This window comes from Peromyscus maniculatus, chromosome 17 (assembly GCF_049852395.1).
Source record: "Peromyscus maniculatus bairdii isolate BWxNUB_F1_BW_parent chromosome 17, HU_Pman_BW_mat_3.1, whole genome shotgun sequence".
In the NCBI taxonomy this organism is placed as follows: Eukaryota; Metazoa; Chordata; class Mammalia; order Rodentia; family Cricetidae; genus Peromyscus; species Peromyscus maniculatus.
This window is the reverse complement of record NC_134868.1, coordinates 28,996,744-29,017,169: the sequence shown is the minus strand read 5'-3', so window position 1 is coordinate 29,017,169 and position 20,426 is coordinate 28,996,744.

Here is a 20,426-nt window from a genome sequence, read left to right as displayed (position 1 = left end):
TTTCTCTAGTTCCTAACTGCTACGAAGGGAACCATTTCCTCTGCCAAGGACTCCCACTGCGATATACTACCTCCACACAGGTCCAAACTCATTCAGATCAACTGAACACCGGCTGAAACGACCAAGTCTGGGAGCCAAATGAAGCCTTTCTCCCTTGTATGTTGATTACCACAGGCATGTTGTTATAGCAACACAAAGCTAATTAGCAAAATGTCCAGCATTCAGAGCCTTCCACTTTCTTCCCTGTCCTTTATGTACTCAGCCAGCATACAATTACAGCCATGTCTGGCAGTATCACCTTGAACATGATGATGTCCTCAGCTTCCTCTCTTTTGCTTCCTCGCATTTGTGACTTCAAGGATTGTAAAGCACTGAGACAGAGAAAGGACACATGAAAAAACAGAGGAAATTATCACCACTGAGTATAAATGGGAGGGAAGAGTTCCAACGGAAAATACAAGTCCCATGGTAAGGTTTTAGAATTTTTACTCTTACTTTTGCTCTTTCAAAATACTAGCATCCATCATATCTACCCAATGACAAGGATACGAAACAGGTGCAGCTCTAATAAACAATCATTTGAATGTTTCAAAATATTGAAGATGATTTTCTCTTTTGCCTCATGTTTTCTCTGTAAAGTGTATCATGTCACTCCATCTCCCTTTAGGAATGTGTGATACTGCAGTGCACATGGCCTAATGAGTGGAAGTTGGTCCGTGTTTCTGTTTGCTCTCAATCCCTCTATCATTTTCTAATACCCACACTTCATCATGCTACAGCTTGGTACCCATATAACAGCAAACGCCAGCTTGTTTATTCCATGGCCCTTGGTGCTATTTTGTCAAGCATTTGTAGCAGACCTAAAAACAAAGTAATAATTCATTCTATAATTTTTCCATCTTTCTCCTTTCATTACTTGCCCAACATTCCCATCTGTCAGATCCTCAGAAAGATAATTCTGTAATTCTTTTAAGCTGGTTAAAGATGGCTCTGTCACTGTTAAAACCATACACAGAGATCAATGCTAAAAAGAACAAACAGACAGGAAATTGATATCAAATGAACCCCCCCAAACATCATCTTTGGTTTGGTATCAATCATTTGTCTAATTATCTCCGTCTTCATGGCTCTTAGAATTTTTTTCTCATACAATGTCACAATGCCTAAAAACACAAACGTTTTCCTTTATGCCTTAAATTAAAGGCTTTTGTGCACCCTCTCCCTGGCTCTCTCCTTCATTTGTTACATCTAGCAATCTGAAAGTGAATATGCTTAATAGGCTTTGTCTGTGAAGAGCTTCATTTCTGTCCTGTGAAGGAAGCTATAGCCTTGAATTGTCTCTTCATGCTCTCCACCTTTTGACAGCACCGAGACCTTATTTATGAAAGACGTTTAATTAATGCCCTTGGATAAACTGTTAACCTTTGAAATGGTTTCCTGATGCATGGAGGCCCTTTTCTTGCATGCCAGGAATTGATTTTGGAAATGGCCCTGCCTCCTCATAACTTATGATTCAGAGAAGAAGAGACCATGCAAAGTGGAGCATGCAGAAGAGGATGTGAAGTGTGTTGATGAAGGGTTTGCATAAGAGCTCAGAGGATATAGATCATGGGAAATGTGTGGAATTGACTTTAAGAAAGATGATGATATTAGAAAGGCATTATGGTTCCATATCACTGAAACAGAGCCATAGTGCTGAAAATAGTAGGTCATTTCCAAATCAACTAAGGCTAGGCTCTCAGACTCTAGTCAGGAAATAAAGATGGAAAGGAAAAAATGGCCTAGATGTTGGATGCACAGGAAAGAAAATGTGGCCACTAAGTAATATATATAATATGTGTGTGTATGTGTATATATATATATATATACACACACACATCCCAGCATGGCTACCAGAGCCTTTCACAAAGAAAAGATGTCAACAGTGGCTCTTCATGGTGCTGGATCTTATTAATGCAAATATTGTTTGATGTAAAGTTGCATACTGGGACAGATGCTCTTTAATTAAATATAATTTTAGAAAAGTGATTTTCTCAAAGTGGCATGTGTGTTTCTGAGATTTCTTCAAGTTTGAATTTGCTTCTTCCAGTAGTAACTGCTGGAAGAATTAAATTATTGTGGCCCCCAATCTGTTCCTACATTAGAGTGGTCAATGGACACCCCTTTCAATCATGTCCCCCAGAAGAAGACTGTAATTGGTGTGCTTGCACGGAACTTGCAGGAAATATCACCTGCCATGATGAAAAGATAATGAAAACTGTATTCTTAGTTGCATCATTAATATTTTGCTTGTTAGATATTCACTTAAGATCTACTTGTCTTTTGTGCTAGGGATACACACTACTTATTAAATTAAGAAGAATCAGGGAATAAAGATCTGAGGAGCATACTGGACTATGTAAAATAGTTCCACTCTTCTTAATCAAAACATAAATGTTAAGCTGCCTGTTGCCTAGTGATAAGTATGGAATTTCCCACTGCATCCTCTGGATATCTCACTATGCTGTGGGCATGCCCGAGGCAATGTTGTCTACCCTCAGTTTTTAACCAACAAGACACAGTTGTTTTAAAACTAACCAGGAAGCACAGCAGACACATCCTGGTGGGCACTTTTCCAAAGGAGAAGCTCCACCTGCCAACACAGCACATGTTGTCTAGGTCAGGTCTCTTACTCAGCTGTGTAGAGCCGAAGCTAGTATGTAGTTTTGGCAAAGCGTACAAAAGAAGGAGAAAAAGACAAGCCCACTAGTCAGGATGTTGTATACAATGCGATAGTATAGTGAATGGCACGGCCATCAGGCAGTCTGTGTTGTCGGGCAGCAGAGCGAATACAATTTCCAGAATCATCTTTGCAGCTTAAGGTTCTTTATGTATTTAATTGCTATTGTTCAGAATTAGAATGCCAGAAGATCATACCGTGTAGTCCGGTGGCAAATAGCCCTAAAAGAAATAGCACAATCTTGTTAGGGATCTGATTCTTAGGACCAGTGAGATGGTCCGTGTGAACAAGTCTGGGGGCCTGAGTTTGGACCCTGGGTCTACACAGTAGAAGGAGAGAATTAACTCCCTCAAACTGTCTTCTGACCTCCATATGCATGCCATGGTACATATGTGCACTCCCTCATCATATGCAGATATACAGAATAAATAAATAAATAAATAAATAAATAAATAAATAAATAAGAAGAAAATGTTTAAAGACTGTGATTCTTCAAATTTCTACTCTCCAGTTTTACAAAGGGAAATGTTATGTCAATATATAGCAAAAAAAAGAGAAAACATAAATGCACTTTTATTCAATTGATGAGAGGAGATGGGGATGGCAACATTTGCCTCTACTTACGCCATTTGCCAAGCACTCAAAAAAGATTCAGTATGAATCTTTGCCACTTCCAGGAGTAGATGGGTAGGAAATGAGACACCAATATCCTCTTCGTTGAAAATCTTACAATATGATTAAAATTAACTGCATGAAATTTAATTCAACACGTATTTTCATTCATTGAGCTGTAGTCAGTCTAGGAATGGATAAGCATCATGTTCTGTCACTTTTAAAGATGCATAATACTCTGACCTTCTAGAACTGTACTGAAAAATTGATGTTAGTCATAGCCACTGGAAGGCAAACAATGATTAGAGGCACCATATTCAAATATTTTTTAAGAACTTGAATAAACTACTGATGCATATTATACATACATTTGATCCAGCTTCCATGGCTTCTGATTTGTTTCCATGTACTATACTTAGATGATAGATAGATAGGTAGATAGATAGATAGATAGATAGATAGATAGATAGATAGATAGATAGATAGATAGATAATAGATACATATATACATACCTACACATACACACATATATATATATACATGTATGTATGTATGTATATATATATATATACATATATACATATATATACATACTTAGAAATCTTGAAATTACATTCTCAGATTTAACTGGAAACACTCCAGGCAGTGGGTGTGAAATTAGAAAGTATTAGATTCCTAATCTCTACTTCCAGAGTTTCTAGTTGAGTTGCCCATCAAAGATACTTCTCAAGGATTTTGCATAATTTACAACTTCCCATTTGATGATGATGTTTTCAGTCATGAATCATGGCTGGAGGATAAATAACTACGTTAAAGAAATATAAGTCACATGCTATGGCAAAATATTAAGAATTAATTTTTCACATGTGTTCCATTAAATCAAACTGGTAGCACTACTAAAAGCAAAGTGACTGCATATGGTTATAGTGATAAAAAGATTTTATTTATATTCAGATACAATGAGATAAGGATATTTGCCCAGCTGAAAATACAGGGTGTTTACTTTATGATAAATGAACTATTAATATTCTCCATTGTATGGATGTTTCCCAATTTATGTTTATCTAGAAAATCATCACTTTTTTCCATCTTACACAAAGGTGAGCCAAAAAAATCAGAATATTTGCTTCACTTTCTCTTTGTCTTTTTTTTTACCATCATCAACACATATATTTCACTATTTTTAATTGTAGATTTTCTGTTTTCATTATGATCAGAAAAGTAGTTTATATTATTTATACTTAGAGTGAGGTACTGAAGTTTCCTTTGTGCTCCACTGCACAGCAAAATTTTATAACTATTTCATATTTACTTAGAAGCCATGCAATTTTATAAAGTATTGTACATATGTATTAGAAGTATTATGTTCATTGAATTGTTAAAATCCCTATACAATTACAAATTTTTAATCCAAAATGATAATCTGTAATATATTGAGAGTTTAGTAAACATTTCTTTATAACCAACTGACAAATGATAAGTAAACAAATTATGGTTGTTGTTAAAAATATTCCTCCACATGTTTCTCTGATGTCAAACTCATTCAAATGAAAATAATGGGATACAAAAGTTCTGAATACTTAAAAGCAGTGGGAAAGAAAATAGCAGATGGGAAACTCAACTGTTTGGAAGACAGAACACAGATGAAGAATTGAGAAATAAATAAATAAGACACGTAGTTACAACCTAATTACTTGGAATGTGAATAAAATGAACAATGAGTCATGGTGCCCCATGGAACTCCAAGATCCCCAGAATCTTGGAGCCTGGCTATGGCCAGAGGCAGGATCGAGATGCATGACTTTATCCAGAGGAGTTTTCAGCTTGTCTGTGTTTACATTGACCAACTCTTTAGATATCCACCAGCAATATCAGTAGCTTCCTTCTCCCCAAGACATGCCTTCTCCTCCAGAGACTGGAGTCTGGTTTGTGGATTCTTGAGACTTAGAGAACACAAAGCATGATAAAGACCTGTGTGAGCAATGGCCATAAAGTAGAGAATTAACTGTAAGTTTCCCATTTCCTTTCTCTTATCCTGATTCAGAAGGTTATCAGCCAAAGTGGGACTTGATGACTTCCTGGACACCAAGGCAGCAAAGCAGGAGACATTTAGATACTGATGTGGGGAGGTTCCCACAAGAAAGGATAAACTGAGCCCAACATGCTCTGGGATTCTGCCAGATGACCAATGCCCTTGCTTAACAGATTTCCATACCTTTTGCACAGAAAATGAGTGAAATTCATGAGACAATAAAAGATAATGTGGTATATAAAAGAGAAGAGAAAAGGAAACACAAACACATAGAATCACACACACACACGTACACAGAGGGGAAACGCATCTCACAACCAACATTTCAGTGGGATTGGAGAAGATACTACTAGCAATACCAACGAAGTACATTCCCTTGGAAGACATAATTGGAGTTTAAGGAATAATACATAGCAATGGGAACATAAAAATTAATATGAAGAAAAGCTTATGAGAGTAAAAAGTGCATTGTATTTTTCCAATAATATCCAAATAAGAATGCAAAGTAATTAAAAATTTGAAGAAAAACTGTAAATCTGAAAAAAAAAATGATCTGAAAAACGTCATCTTTGAAACAGAGAAAATCCAGGCGAAAATTATACATTGCAAAGAACAATGCTATGTTTTACTAAGACAAAGCAATCAGCTTTGGCGACGTCTCCAAAGTTATGAAATAATTACATTCATATTGCTTCTAAAAGAATGAAAATGATGTCGCACATTAAAAAGCCAAGTAATGGACTGGTAATCCTATTATATGGTAATAATGAGGTTTAGCACCAAGAGAGCAAGCTGAAGAATTTATTGTTTCTTTCTGTACAAAAATCCAAGGCAGAAGGAAGGGAGCAGAGAGAAGGCAGACATCTCCAATTATGGGTAACTAGGGTTTATTATTGAGATTTACATGATATACAAGGATTACTTAAATGAAAATGGAAATTAATTTACAAAAGAAAATAGGGGCCCGAGAGACAGTGTAAATTAAAGTACTTGATGTCAAAATATGAGGATCAAAATTGGAGTTCTGGTCCCCAGAGCCCACAGAAATTCTAGTGAGCATTGGGGCCACCTGTAACTCCAGCCTCAGGCGACTGATAGAAATCCTCAGGGAAATCTGGGTAGCAAGATAAGGCAACTCAGAAAGTTCTGGTTTTGACTGAGAAACCCTGCATCAATGAATAAGACAGAAGAGCGATCGAGGGTGATACCTCCCACCCACTGCAACTTCTGCACACATATACGTGGGTATGTGTGCAAACGTACATGTGCATACACACACAGAGGAAACATTTCAGAATAAAGAGAAAAATAATAATAAATTAACTTACAGTTTTAAGAACTACACAAAAGAACAGCTGCCAACATTGAAGAAGTTGTAATTAGAAAGTAATGACAGGACATTTTGACGCTTGTATTCTTTCCCACAGAACTGGAGAGTGACGGGTGTCTCCACCTTCCTTCCACACTTACTAAGTTTTAGAGAATGCATTGATCACATTCATGATATCAAAAAATCCAATCTATGAAACTATTTCAGCCCTAAAACTATGGGTGATTGGCTGAGAGGCATTTAGCAAATACTTGCCTAACGAAAATAGAACAACATTTTAGAGCTCATCACATTCAGGTTTAAATCCTGCTGCTACCAAGTGCCTGCAATTCAACCTTGGGAATGTTTTATCCTTCATCCAAATGACAGTGGTAACAAGAACCACATGACAGGGTTCCAGCAAACAATACATGTGAATATTTAGTTTAGTCCTTGACTCTATGTGGGAAATAGTAATGTTGTAGTCACAGTATTAATAGCAATAACCACAGTTAATATTCATGATTACTAAAGAAAATAGATGAGTTAAGGGAAAAAATAATTAAGTTAGTAAAAATGAAGAAAATGTATAAGTGAAATAGTACCCAAATCTGGCTTTTACCTACTTAAAAATCTATGAGGGATGGTTAAGATTGATGTATGTTTAATATCTTTATTTGGGGATATGGGGATGCACATTCTCTGTTAGGTGGCAGATAAGAATAACAAAATGGCCAGATGTTTTTTCTTTTTTCTTTTTTTTTTTTTTTGGGATTTTTTTTTGAGACAGGGTTTCTCTGTGTAGCTTTGCGCCTTTTCCTGGAACTCACTTGGTAGCCCAGGCTGGCCTCGAACTCACAGAGATCCGCCTGGCTCTGCCTCCCGAGTGCTGGGATTAAAGGCGTGCGCCACCACCGCGAACCCATCCAATGTAGACCTCTTCGCCAAGGTGTCCAGATTAGACAAGAGAGGTGCTCCATGGAAGTCCATATGTGTGCTGCCCATCCCAAAGCCCTCTCCTGAGAAGCACAGGAGGGAGACCACAACAGCACAGTGGTGTGCAAAGGGCACAGCATGGCCTCCTGGACACAAGAGCAGGGTGATGCTGGGCCACTCCATAGGGTACTCTACCCACAAGTCACAAACTCAAAGCTGCACCCAAAGCTGAAAAGGCCAGCAGCAAGCCTCTACTACAGGATATGTTCTGAGAAAGCCTGGGTTTACATGATGTTCTGGGAGACAGATTTAGCAATCCCATTAGTGCAGGAAGCAGTTTCCACCCCCTCTAACAAACTGTTGTGCACAAGGAGGTGAGGCACACTGTGATAGACAACCACTAGGATTCTGATTAACAGTTTAAATTAAAATTTTATGATTTTCTCAGCCAAAAAAATAATAATCCATCCAATGTATTTTGGTGGCATTTCTCCTCCCCTGTTCTCCATATACCCTCTCTACAGCCCTACCCCAACCAAAATAATGTTTCTTTTTTCTCTTTCTCTAAATGAAACAACCAAAACAAGAAAAGAAAGCAAGAAACAGACACACACACACACACACACACACACACACACACACACAAAACAAACTTCCACAAAAATAAAAATAAAAATAACCAAGCAAAGGATCAATAAGAAAAAAAAAAAAAACCTGCTCAAACAAAGCAAAATGAGACAAAAATATCACTGCGTTCATGGGCATGGGGCCTGCCCCGAGGTATGGTTAATGTACCCAGTGAGACTCCATTGGAGAAAACTGATTTCTGCTTTGCCAGTGGGTATCAACTGCAAATAGCTTCCTGGATAGCAGATGTAATTAATCAGGAGTCCGTGTATATCACATTCTACACAAAGTAGCCAAGGAAAGAATGGTCTCCTGGCACATGTAAACCATGAAGACTACAATGTAAAAAACTAGTGTCTTCTCTGCTTTTGCTTGTTCAATAATCATGTTCTGGAAGGCTGGTATTATGAATAAAATGTCTGACTCTCAGCAAAACTAAGGTTTCATTATGTCCTAAACCACCACAGGTTTAATCTCCACTAGGAATTAAAGCATGGGTGCTTTGAATAGGCAAGCCGGAGGGAGGGGTCTTATCAATCTAGGCTGAGACAGCAAATCCAAGGCCTGCAGACCTGCAAACAACAGTGTAAAGAGTAAAGCCAAAAGACCAGGAAACGGGGCTGTCCCTCAGGCTCTCTCCCTGGAAGGGGGTTTTTCACTGTGCCTCGTTCACTTGTTAATAATGCAGGCTTCAGTATGAACAGGGTTCATTATGTAGAAATTGAAGATAAATGACTATACAAGGCGCCGGGGACACAACTATTATTATTTTTAACTGACAAGTGAAACGAAGCAATGAAAGATGGAGCCCACCACACAAGCCACAGACTGAGTGATAGAAACTTCCAAAGTTCGGGACCTGTGGTCCCTGCCAGCATTCCCCTCCTACCCAGAGCCCAGCTTCCTTGTTTGATTGCCACTGTGCAGTTCATTTTTTTCTCCCGAGAAGGGATTTCTACCAAGACAGAAGAATCTGTGAGACCTCAGAGCACATTCTCTTTTAAAAGTCGTATAATTTAAAAATAAGAGAAACTACCATGGAAGGCTAAAAGAACAATGAAAAACAATTCATTAAGCATGTAAGTTAACTAAAGAGATGAATGGTGATGTTAAAATGGTAAGTGAATGTAAAAAAAAGAATTAAAAAAAAAGGAAAGGCCATCCATGGCTGCTCCTAAGTATGGTGTAGGAGAAGGTTTGTTGTAGATAAAAGGGAGAGCATAGCCAGAGGTGAGACATCTGGGAGAGCCCAGGGTGGGCATGACCAGACTGAGCTGGGCCATGTGATGAGGGGGGTAAGGTAGTGACCAAGACGGGCAGCCTGGGCCAAGACGCTGACCAAGAGAGTAGACAAAAAGGCCAGGTAATCAAAATGGTTGAATTATGTAGCCACTGACCAGCCAGCCCAGGGCTGGAGAAGATTAGGCTAGGGGGCCGGTATGCCAGTCAGAAGAGCCCTGTAACAGGTCTGGACTGAGGGATGCTGGGACAACCTGGTGGCCAGTATCTGCTTTGGTATGTTAAATAGACACTTTAACTGTTTGTCCTGGGTTTGAGACCTAACAGTCATAACCATGCCGGCATATTGGTGAATTTGTGAAATGTCAGCATTTGAGTCACAGAATTACAAATGAACCAGCAAGAATGAATACTTTCAAAGTACTACAGCGTGCTAATGGAAACGTAGTTCTAAATACATTAGGACACCACTTAAAAATTTACCTAGCATGTATTTTCAGGAGGCCTAAAATTATTTTAAAGAGCAACACAGACACAGAAAATGAATATTTCTCTAAGAAAAATCATGATGTTTGTATATCCCAAAGATCGTTCAAGATAGACTCATTAAAACATTTTTAGATGTGTGTGTGTGTGTGTGTGTGTGTGTGTGTGTGTGTGTGTGTGTGTGTGTGTGTGTGATTGGTGGCAAAAAAGGATCTCTACAAAATTTTTCTTCCTAAATATAAATCAAGTATATTTTTAGAGACAGGAGATGACTTGAAAGATATTTGATATTTTATGTATTTCAATAGAATTCTACTAGTAGACTTTGCCTGGAATACCCAACTTGCCAGCATATGAAGATCCGCAGTTTAACTCTACAATAAATTCTACATTTCTATTGTGTGGTTCATTGACAAAATATTGTGCAGAGTGGGGAAACTGTAGACAAAAGGCTTAAAGAAGACAGCTGAAGGCCAGATGAGAAGAAGTACTGAGTTCCTGACACACTTTGGTTAAACCTGTTAGGAGCTAGTGTAGATTATGATATTGATTAACAAACTATTAGAAAATAGCTCATAATGAAGCTTCAGGAAAGTACAGAAAAAGATAAGCAAGAGGCATCATGTTGTCTTCTGTCCCTGGGAGAATGAAAATATGGGCAGAGATCCACAGACAAGCCCGAGATGACCTAGAAATCTCTGAGCTGGGCTAGTGTTCGCCACTGTTCCCGCCTCCCTTCCCCCATCCCTTCCCTCCTCCTTTGGCTCTCAAACTATAAATAGAACATCCCCCAAACTATTGGCTTTTCTACTTCAGATAATTTAATTACAATCATTTTTAAAAGCCACAAAGCTCCCAAAAATGAGCTCAAAACTAACTTTTAAGTGCAATGTCTGAAGAAAGAAAAATTCCACTTCCCTGTGCCTCATGCTGGGCTCCTACTTATTCTGTGACTCTTCTGCTTCCTTACATTTCGCGTCCTTTTCTGCACACACCCCCATCTATCATCTCTCCCCCACAGTCTCACACTTCTCTTTCTGATTCCCTGATTCCATCTTATCACATAGGATGAAGAGAAAGTGTGAGGGAAAAAAAGACATGGCAGTGTATGGCAAAACAGACATACCTAACATGAGACGCTCATCTGTGTACACAACTACCACTTTCTATTTTATGTGAGCTGGTGTTTAGCGTGGCTAAGAAAGCATCATGCCCCCCCAAAGCCGGTGAGGAACAGAATTTCCAGTTACTGTGAGTGCAACCAATCCACAGCCTCTTAAACTTATTTAGGAAACTAATCATATGGACGATTTGTAGAGCGCTGTTGTTTAAAATGGAATCAAGTTCTGTGAATATTTTCTATGCTTGAGTCTCCTGGTCCCATAATCAATAAGGTTCTATTTTCCTGAGTTGAGCTTTGCATGTAAGAGTTTCCTTCTGTGCATAAATGTCTTCCATGGTGTAGAGAGGTATGTGTTCTTTCTATAGAAGAATGCTTTATGTCTGTGACCCTTGGGATTCTTACTGTAAGTGATAATCAGCGGGAAGTGTGCATGAACACACACTTCAGGACCAGCCTTTACTGTTACAGTATCTTCCAAGATTGACTTCTGCACAACTGCTGAACTATGAAAGAAGCCTAGGGGGCAGGGTGGTTTGTTGGAAGAAAAGATTTATTATTTTATTTATTTAGCTCTATGTATGTATCTTTAATGTGGAAATGGCATAACTTATGATTTCAAAAACTAACAAGTGGTAAGTAAAATATGAGAGGCATTTGAGAAATTAAAAAGATTCAAGTAGATAATAATTCTTTGGGAGTTCAATTTAATGCCTCTAGAGCATTTACCGTTGGACTGAACAGACAGTTTTAATCGGTATTTTAAGATATGTTGTTTATTGCCACATATTTCTTGAGGATTAACATCCTCATCTCACAGTTTGCACATACAACATCAGCACTTACAATCCTCCTGATGCCGCACAGTTATTTTTATGCTCAGCCCTCCCCTATACCCTTGTCTCGGGTCACAGTGCTTGCTCTGTTACTAATAAAAGTATGGCAGAGACTGGAAGTTAAGAAGAAAGAGGGAACAAGCCACCTGCACTGTTACTAAGGCTCTTATTTATTTTACAGAGATAGCAAGGACACACACTAGGGAACGTAAAAGACTAAATTACAAACTTACATGTATCATTTTTCAGAATATATAAAAGATTAGCTATTTTTAGCACGTGTGCACACACACACATACTCACACTCACACACACATACAAAACAAAAACAAACAAACATGACAAACAAGTACTGTGACTGGCCATGGCTCAAAGTAAGAAAGCATGAATATCCTTGTTGAACTTACATAAATTAATGGTCAATGGTCATTTATCAATATTTTTAAATATAAATAGTCCAGGATATTGTAAACATTGTTTAACCAAATTGAGTTTTAAAGGTGAATAAAAATTACATTAACTTAAACATTGAAGAAATCTTACCCATCAGAACTAAAATTTGAGGGGGTGGGGAGATATCTCTGTTGGAAAAGTACTTGCCACATAAGCATAAGGATTTGAGTTCTGATCCCCAGCATCTCTACGAAATGCCAGGCATAGAAAGAAGCACATAAAAATACTCCCAACACCGGGAAACAAAGACAGGAGGATTGCTCTTTGGGGTTAGCTGGCCATCTAGAATTGCCCAACTGTTGAGCTACAGGTCTGGTGAGAGATAACATCTCAAAAATTACAGTGGTAACTGATCTTGGGAGACATCTGATCGGGTCCTCTGATTGCCACATATGTGTACCTGGACACACATGTGTAAACACATACAAATATGTTAACTCATATATATCACACACATAAAAATGTTCTAATACTTGAAATGCATTTCAAGTAATAGCCTAAAATAGTATATCATCATAATCCTTTTTTTTAAAGTACTTGAAGATTTGAAACTTGTCAATGGTTATAATCTTTGAACTATTACAATTTAAAATCATGTATGTCCATAAATTTATTATCATTAATAGGTGCCATTCTGTCTACATCAGGCTGACTTTTTCATGTAAGCACATTTGTGTGTTGTCTGGGGTTCTCTGTTCTGGGTACCATCTGCTGCAGTACTTTGTCACTGAGCAGCGTCTCTCCCTGGCTGCAATCTCAGTTTAGTTTCTGTGGAACTCACGCCACCAGCCTGTTCCCATAAAGGTTATTTGACTTCAACGAAAACTTACTGTAGCTGGAGTTTTCTCTCAGGGTTCCGACAAGCCCTGGCAGTCCCATAGCCCACTTATAAAATAAACATTCAGACACATATATTATTTAAACTGCTCAGCCATTAGCTCAGGCCTGCCATTGTCTAGCTCTTACTCTTATACTCAGCCCATTTCTGTTAATCTATATGTCGCCACATGTTCCATGGCTTTACCTGCTGCCTTTACATGATGCTCCCTGGACGGCAGGCTGGCATCTCCCCTTGGCTTCCACCTCCCAGCCTCTCTTCTCTGTTTGTCCCGCCTATCCTATACTTCCTGCCTGGCTACTGGCCAATTGGTGCTTTATTTATCAATCAATCATAGCAACATATATTCATAACATACAGGGCATCCCACAGCAACTTATTGAGCAAGATTCATTTGAAGATGAGTAGTTATCATTGGCTCCAGTGTTCACACTACCATTGGCTTGCATTGATAGCATGCATTTTCTTTCATAACAGAGATCTCCTCTACACAAGTCATTTAGCTTTCTCACGCATGACTGTGGGTCATCCCTTGGGGTCCTTGAAGTGCAAGCTTGCCAAGTCTTCCATGAAAGCATGTCAACAGCTCTGGGTGAAGAGGGCATGACTCCTTAAAAAGAATCTGGCCCTTAGTGCCCTGGACACAATGACATTTAAAAAAAAAAATAAACTACTTTGCAATCCTGCTCCAATATTTTTACTCTTGGTTTTGGTGAAAGTACTTTGGAAAAGACAATCAAAAGTCATGCCACCCATAGATGTCTGAAAAATCTACAAGGAATCAGGTTATTAACTATTTACACACACATACACACTTGTAATGCACATGATTCCGTTTATAAATACACATATATCGTTATAATGAACTTTTATCATCTAGGCTGATGGTGCTTCCTCCAAGAGCCAAAGACCACCTAACAAAAAACCTAATACTCTACTCAGACATGAAAAGCCTTCTTTTGAATTGTTGATCAGGGCTGTATAAGAGATTCCCAAAGCATACAGCCTATTGTTATTGCCTTTGTTTACCTCACAAAGGCAGAAGATGAGTTTTATTGCTGAATGTGCTACACACTTTAGAAACAGGGCCTAGAGACACCTGAGCTAGAACTGACTTGAATTCCCACTTTAAGATGAGCTTTCATGGTACCAGAAGGCACCATGGAAGGTTCCAAAGAGGGCAGGCAAACAACAGTCCTACCCAGCTAAGATACCTACAAACCACATCAATGACCAGCATGGCACCTTAACCTTACAGGTGCAGTAGTGGCGTATATAACTGGGGGGTCTTACAGGTGCAGCAGTGGTGTATATAACTGGGCGGTAATCAACAGCTCTCTACTTAGATTTAAGACCCACTCGGCCAGACGGATACCATACCTGGTCCCCAAAACCTTGTTATCTACTAGTGCTAATGAAATTGTGGTTATTGGAGGAGAATCTACAACCACTAATTTACTAAACCAGCATAATCTCTAACAACAATTAATAAACATTTGTGCTTGTACTCACAGATAAGTATAGCCCTTCTTCATCAAGGAAACCTTTATTTACAACAGATACCACTACAGGAAATCACAACCAAACAAAATACATAGTTGTGGAGCCCGGTCCCTATGGATACATCTACAAAATGCTCTAACACTCAAGCAACACTGTGGAAGAGGAGTATAAAGATCATAAGAGCCAAAGGACAAGAGACTTTGCTGTGACTTTGTGTGACCTAGAAACATCAAAAGTTATACCCATAAAATCCCACCATCATGACCGCCTAAATACAAGCTGAACAAGGATGACACCAATGAATATATCAACCTGGGAGGGGGAAAAGCCCATATGACCTCAATCCTAAACAAAAAATTACAGGCAACTGAGTAAATCTGGGAGTGGGAGAGGTGTTCCTCCCCAGGGAAAAGCACACCAATTGGTTGCCCAATATCAAACAATCAGCCTGAAAACATACATACAGGTAACAATTCAACAGGTTATGTTTAGGAATATATATGTATATACAAATACATATATGCATGCTATTACAATTGAAGTAAAAAGGCCATGGGTTTGAAGGAGAGCAGAGAGGGGTCTGTGGAGGGATTGGAGAGAGGAAGAGAAGGGAAAACTGTAACTAATTTACAAACTCAAAAACAAACAAACATAAAAAATTTTTTTAAAAAAAGACATTCTACCCATTCCCAAATAAAAAGTTCATTTTGTTGGTCTGTGCCAAGTTATTTGATGCTTGTCATCCACTCTGTTTGGGTTATTTAAGCTAAAATATCTAGCTTTCTAGACTGTTATCTGTACATGTAAATACATCAGCAACATGACCCCCATGCCATTTCTGAGTCATTCACAGTGCCTGCTAATGGAAACAAAGATAAAAGGTTTTATATGACATTGTCCTTGTTATTAGTGATTCATGCCAAGAGAGCAGGAGTAGCAGTTGGCAGTGTTCCCCATGCTAAACAAGATCTATGAGGGCACATTCTATGTTTGCTGTATTCTGTGACCTAGACTCAAGAAATTGTTACAAATGTGTGTTAATATATGGGTAAGAGGAGTATGTATATGTAAATGAGTGGCTACACACATATATAACTGAATTATGCTTATACACCATCTAACATCTAACTAGTTAAAATATTGTTTATTTCCCAGCATAGGGTAATTATTTTAAACTAACTTTGCAAAAGTCATTATTTATAAGGATAATTTATACAATGGGTAAGGCAATGCAATTCCCTGAGGGTTGTTGTTGTTTATTGGTTTATTTTGTTTTTCTTTGTTTTTTCTGGCTTTTTGAGACATGACCTCACTAACTAGCCCATGCTGTTCGCAAACTCAGGGTGATGCTGTTGCTTAAGCCTTCCAAGTGCCGGAATAACAGGGTGAGCTGCCACGCCCAGCCTCCTTGAAGTATTTCTACAATGCATACTTGAACTCAAGTGCCACTTTCAACATTCCTTGCCAAAGACTTGCATAAACAAGGCTATTTCTATCCATGTTGTTATACAAAATATAACTTTAAATAAAATAAATCTCAGTTTTCTGTATATTTAAGAATATTAGTTAAATGATTAACCAAAGAAAAGGACAGAGAGGGCTATGTACATTAATAACTTTATGGCCCTGGGTCCATATTATTTGATAGCACTTTATAATCACTCACTTTCTGCTCTATGACATTAAATTAATAATGGAAATGATGATTGTATTGAGGAATTGATGGTACAGATCTGAAGATAACATTGAGGATGCTATGTTCATATAAATGAACAACACGAGGCTTTATTGTAAAAAATGCAGAAGTAAGAAAGATGAGTTTTAATAAACTTAACTTAATAAAAGCATCCATTGATCACTGCTTCAGGAGAAGCAACACAAGTCTTTCTCATTCTTACGTTGAATAAAGCGAGGAGTTCTCAGAAAGTGTGTGCGAGGGAGGGGCTCTCTAGAGCAGGGTCAAACATTTAGACACAGAGGCAAATAGAGCTCAGAAGACTGCTAGATATTTGATAATATTTTTTAACATTTGAGTATTTAATTTCATGAAAGCTTACTTTCATGAAGACTATTCCAGTTTCTGGATTATTATTAAGGAGATTGAATGATACAGTTAGTTATCTGTAAGGAGGTAAACACTTGAAAGTAGAAGTATGAGAGATTCAGCAATAGCCTATTGCACAGAGCCAGTGTGTCAAAAGAAAGCAACAGTCATCTTTGCAATGGTTTTCTAATCATAGACAAATACTATGTTTTTCAAGAAGCTGGTTAAGATAATAAGATCCTAGTAGCAAGTGCTTGAGTGCAAAGTTATTTCAGCCCTCTGAATTTTGATTTTCAAATACGTAATGAGAGTCTTAAACTTCATAATTACTGAAGAATTTTCTGAAAGTGGAAGTATTTATAAAGAAAAATAACCCATGGAGCCCCTTTGCAATACAATAAATGTGAAGGAAAATGTATGGGCTTGACTACACTGAATTATGCATTACTGTGTCTGGGCAAATGGAATGAAGTCTACCATCCACTAATGGCAAAATTCACCACTAGCTGTAAACCCATGCATCATTCATAAAGCAAGGAGTTCGGGGGATTTGACTGACAGGCCAAGCCTGCCTATTACTGCTCTAGGAGCTCTTCTTCCAGTAGCTTTTGGTTATATCATTTGTGTGCAAGAAAATTACTTCAATTTGGTAATGAGAGTTGGACAATAACACTGGACTTGGCAGACATATACTCTCAGCAGTGTTGATTTTTTCAGTGGGGCAAACTTTGCCACCATTGCATTTGTGACAACCAAGTCACAGCTGTAAAGATACAAGTATGGTGCTCACAATGATTTTCAAGAAGGTGAATGTGATGATTGGGGTGGTCAATGAAACGTTCATGGGAAATAATTTTAACGATCACGTCTAAAGCCAGGAGAAGAAACTAGGCTGTCAGTATGGATGCGTCCTTAAACCAAACTAATCAGATGAAATGGGCATTCTCTACTCGGCTTTGCACTACTTAGGTTTATAGGGAATGGTATCGAACAATGCACAAATATCAACACAGTGTCTACTCCCAGCATCTAGGGTGCTGGGCTAATGATGTGACAGACATTGGATATTGAATGGAAAATAGACAGACGCCTTGATCCTTAAATCTTACGATCTATCAGAATCTGGGTCCTGATGCTCAGTCTAGTCACCATGATCCTTTATCTGAAAAGTTAGTCTAACCAACTACCTGGAGAGATCCTGTCTGAAAATGCACCCTAACACTATCAGAAGACAAAACTTAATTCATGTTTCTTCCTCCCCAAACCAATATTCACACTCCAGTGGCGATTTAGGGTTGGAGCCGAGCTCATCAAACTCCATCTCATTGACTGTTCTATTCCCTTGTATTCCTGAGAGAACTCAATATTGATGCTGCTGGGGCTGGAGTCCTGCTCTGAGATTTAGCCCATTTGATTGTTCTCTGAACTGGTAACATTCTCCAACTTTCCTCCTTCAGTGGATGGACACAGCCCCTCAGCCTTCAAAAATAACCTTCTGGGGCCTGCCCGATAGAAGCCCCTTTACTCCCCTGAAATTAATATGATACTCTCCTCTAGTAGCATTTCCACTTTACTGCCTTTTTATTTTGATGTCTCAGTCAACAGATTCAGCCCTCTGATACCAACCCTGCCAGAAAATACATCAAGGTATCTGGGGAGACCACTGCTCCCTGGTTAATTTCCAAAACACTAGCATCCCCCAGTGGGGTAGTGAGAATTCATTTTCATGTTGACAGAATCTAGAATTACCTGGAAGATAGGCTTCTGGGCATGCCTGTGGGGAATGATCTTGATTGTAAATGGAGGTAGGAGCACACACACACACACACACACACACACACACACACACACACACACACTGTGCTTGTAACATTCTTTCTTTGGCATTATGAGCTGCAAGAAGTCAACCGTGCATGCCCAGTCTCCACTTCCTGACTCAGACACAATGAGACCAGCTCTCTCGTGCTCCTGTGGCCATAGCTTGCCAGTCATGCTGGGATTGTGAGTCTGTGGTGATAATCTAATTGTACTGAATTATTATTTTGATTGTATGTTAATAAATAAAGTTGTCTGGGAGTCAGAGCTATTAGAGCCATAGCAAGAGTGTGGCGGTGGTGGCACACGCCTTTAATCCCATAGATATCTGTGTGTTCAGGGTCAGAGCTATTAGAGCCATAGCAAGAGTGTGGCGGTGGTGGCACACGCCTTTAATCCCATAAGATCTCTGTGTGTTCAGGGATACAGCCAGCATTGGAGACATATGCCTTTAAGACCTAGGGGGCTGTACATTCAGACAGTGACGAGGCAGTCATGTGTTTGGGTTTACAACCAATGAGAAGGCAGAACAACATACTTTAAAAAAACGAACCGACAGGAAGTAGGTCTCTTTTCGCGAAGCTGGGACAGCAGGAGGAAGGGTGAGATTTTAGCTCTGAGCTCTGACTTCTCGGCTTTCTCTTTTACATTGTTTCTGTGTTTCTTATTTAATAAGACGGTTGGTTACATCTACATCTGGCGCCCAACGTGACAAGAATCCATTAAAAACCGCTTGGCTTGACGGCAGGTCCGCTTTCCCGCAAGGGCGGCAGGCGGTGGCAGGCGGCGGAGGAAGCGGCAGGAAGCGGCCGGCGTCTTAGTCCGAGCTGCCAGCGTCCTAGTCCGAGCTGCCAGCTTCCTAGTCTGAGCTGCCGGATTCCTAGTCCGGGTAGCAACTTCTAGCCCGGGCCTAGGTCTGTGAGCAGCTTGCCTAAAGCCGGTGCTACAAACAACTCAGACCTGCCCTGCCGAACAGGGCCCTGCCTGTAAAGCCAACGCACGTGGTCGGAGCTTAAGGAAGCCAGACCCAAGCCTTGACTCGGCACAAGAGGGAACACGTGGCTGCATTTAAGCTTTAGCCGGCTACGCTTTCTTGTGCGTTCTCTCTTTCCTCTCTCTCTCTCTCTCTCTCTCTCTCTGGATTTACACCTGGGACACTAGGTGGCTGCTTTGAAAATCCCCTCGGATTTCTACTGTTCTACGCAGATTTGGTAAGTCATAATATATCAGATATTTTAAAGGAAACTATCTAAAAGAGAATTTTTTCCACATTAAAAAACAAATGGGTTTTATGTGTACATTGGAAGAAAATTGGTTTTTGTTCGAAATTTTAGGCAGTCTGGCAATGGAACAACTATATAATATTAGTATTGGTGGAATTATGCACCTTATCACTATAATAATCCACATTTTAATATTTAAAAAGATAGTCAATTTAAGTGCCAGGATAACAGCTTTAGAAGAACTTGTTAAACCTGTAAAAAATTCAGACAGAAGAAATTAACAGTGAAGTTGTTTCAAGTCGGGATCATAAGGTTGCAGAAAGAAAGCCTGTTTTCACACAGTCACCCTTAATTTATCCTGTAACTGTACAGCAGATGCCTGATCAAATGGCTACACAAAATACTTGGGCTCCAATTGAAATGTTGGATTTAAAAAGGCTTAAGGAGGCAATAGTATCTTATGGCATGCATTCCCCATATGTAAAGCAAATGTTAAACACTTGGTCAACATATAATAGGATAGTACCACAGGACTGGCGGGACCTTGCACAAGGTGTTCTGGAACCCAGCCAGAGACTTCAATTTCTGACTTGGTTTAAGGAGGAGGCTAAAAACATAGAAAAACAATGGAGG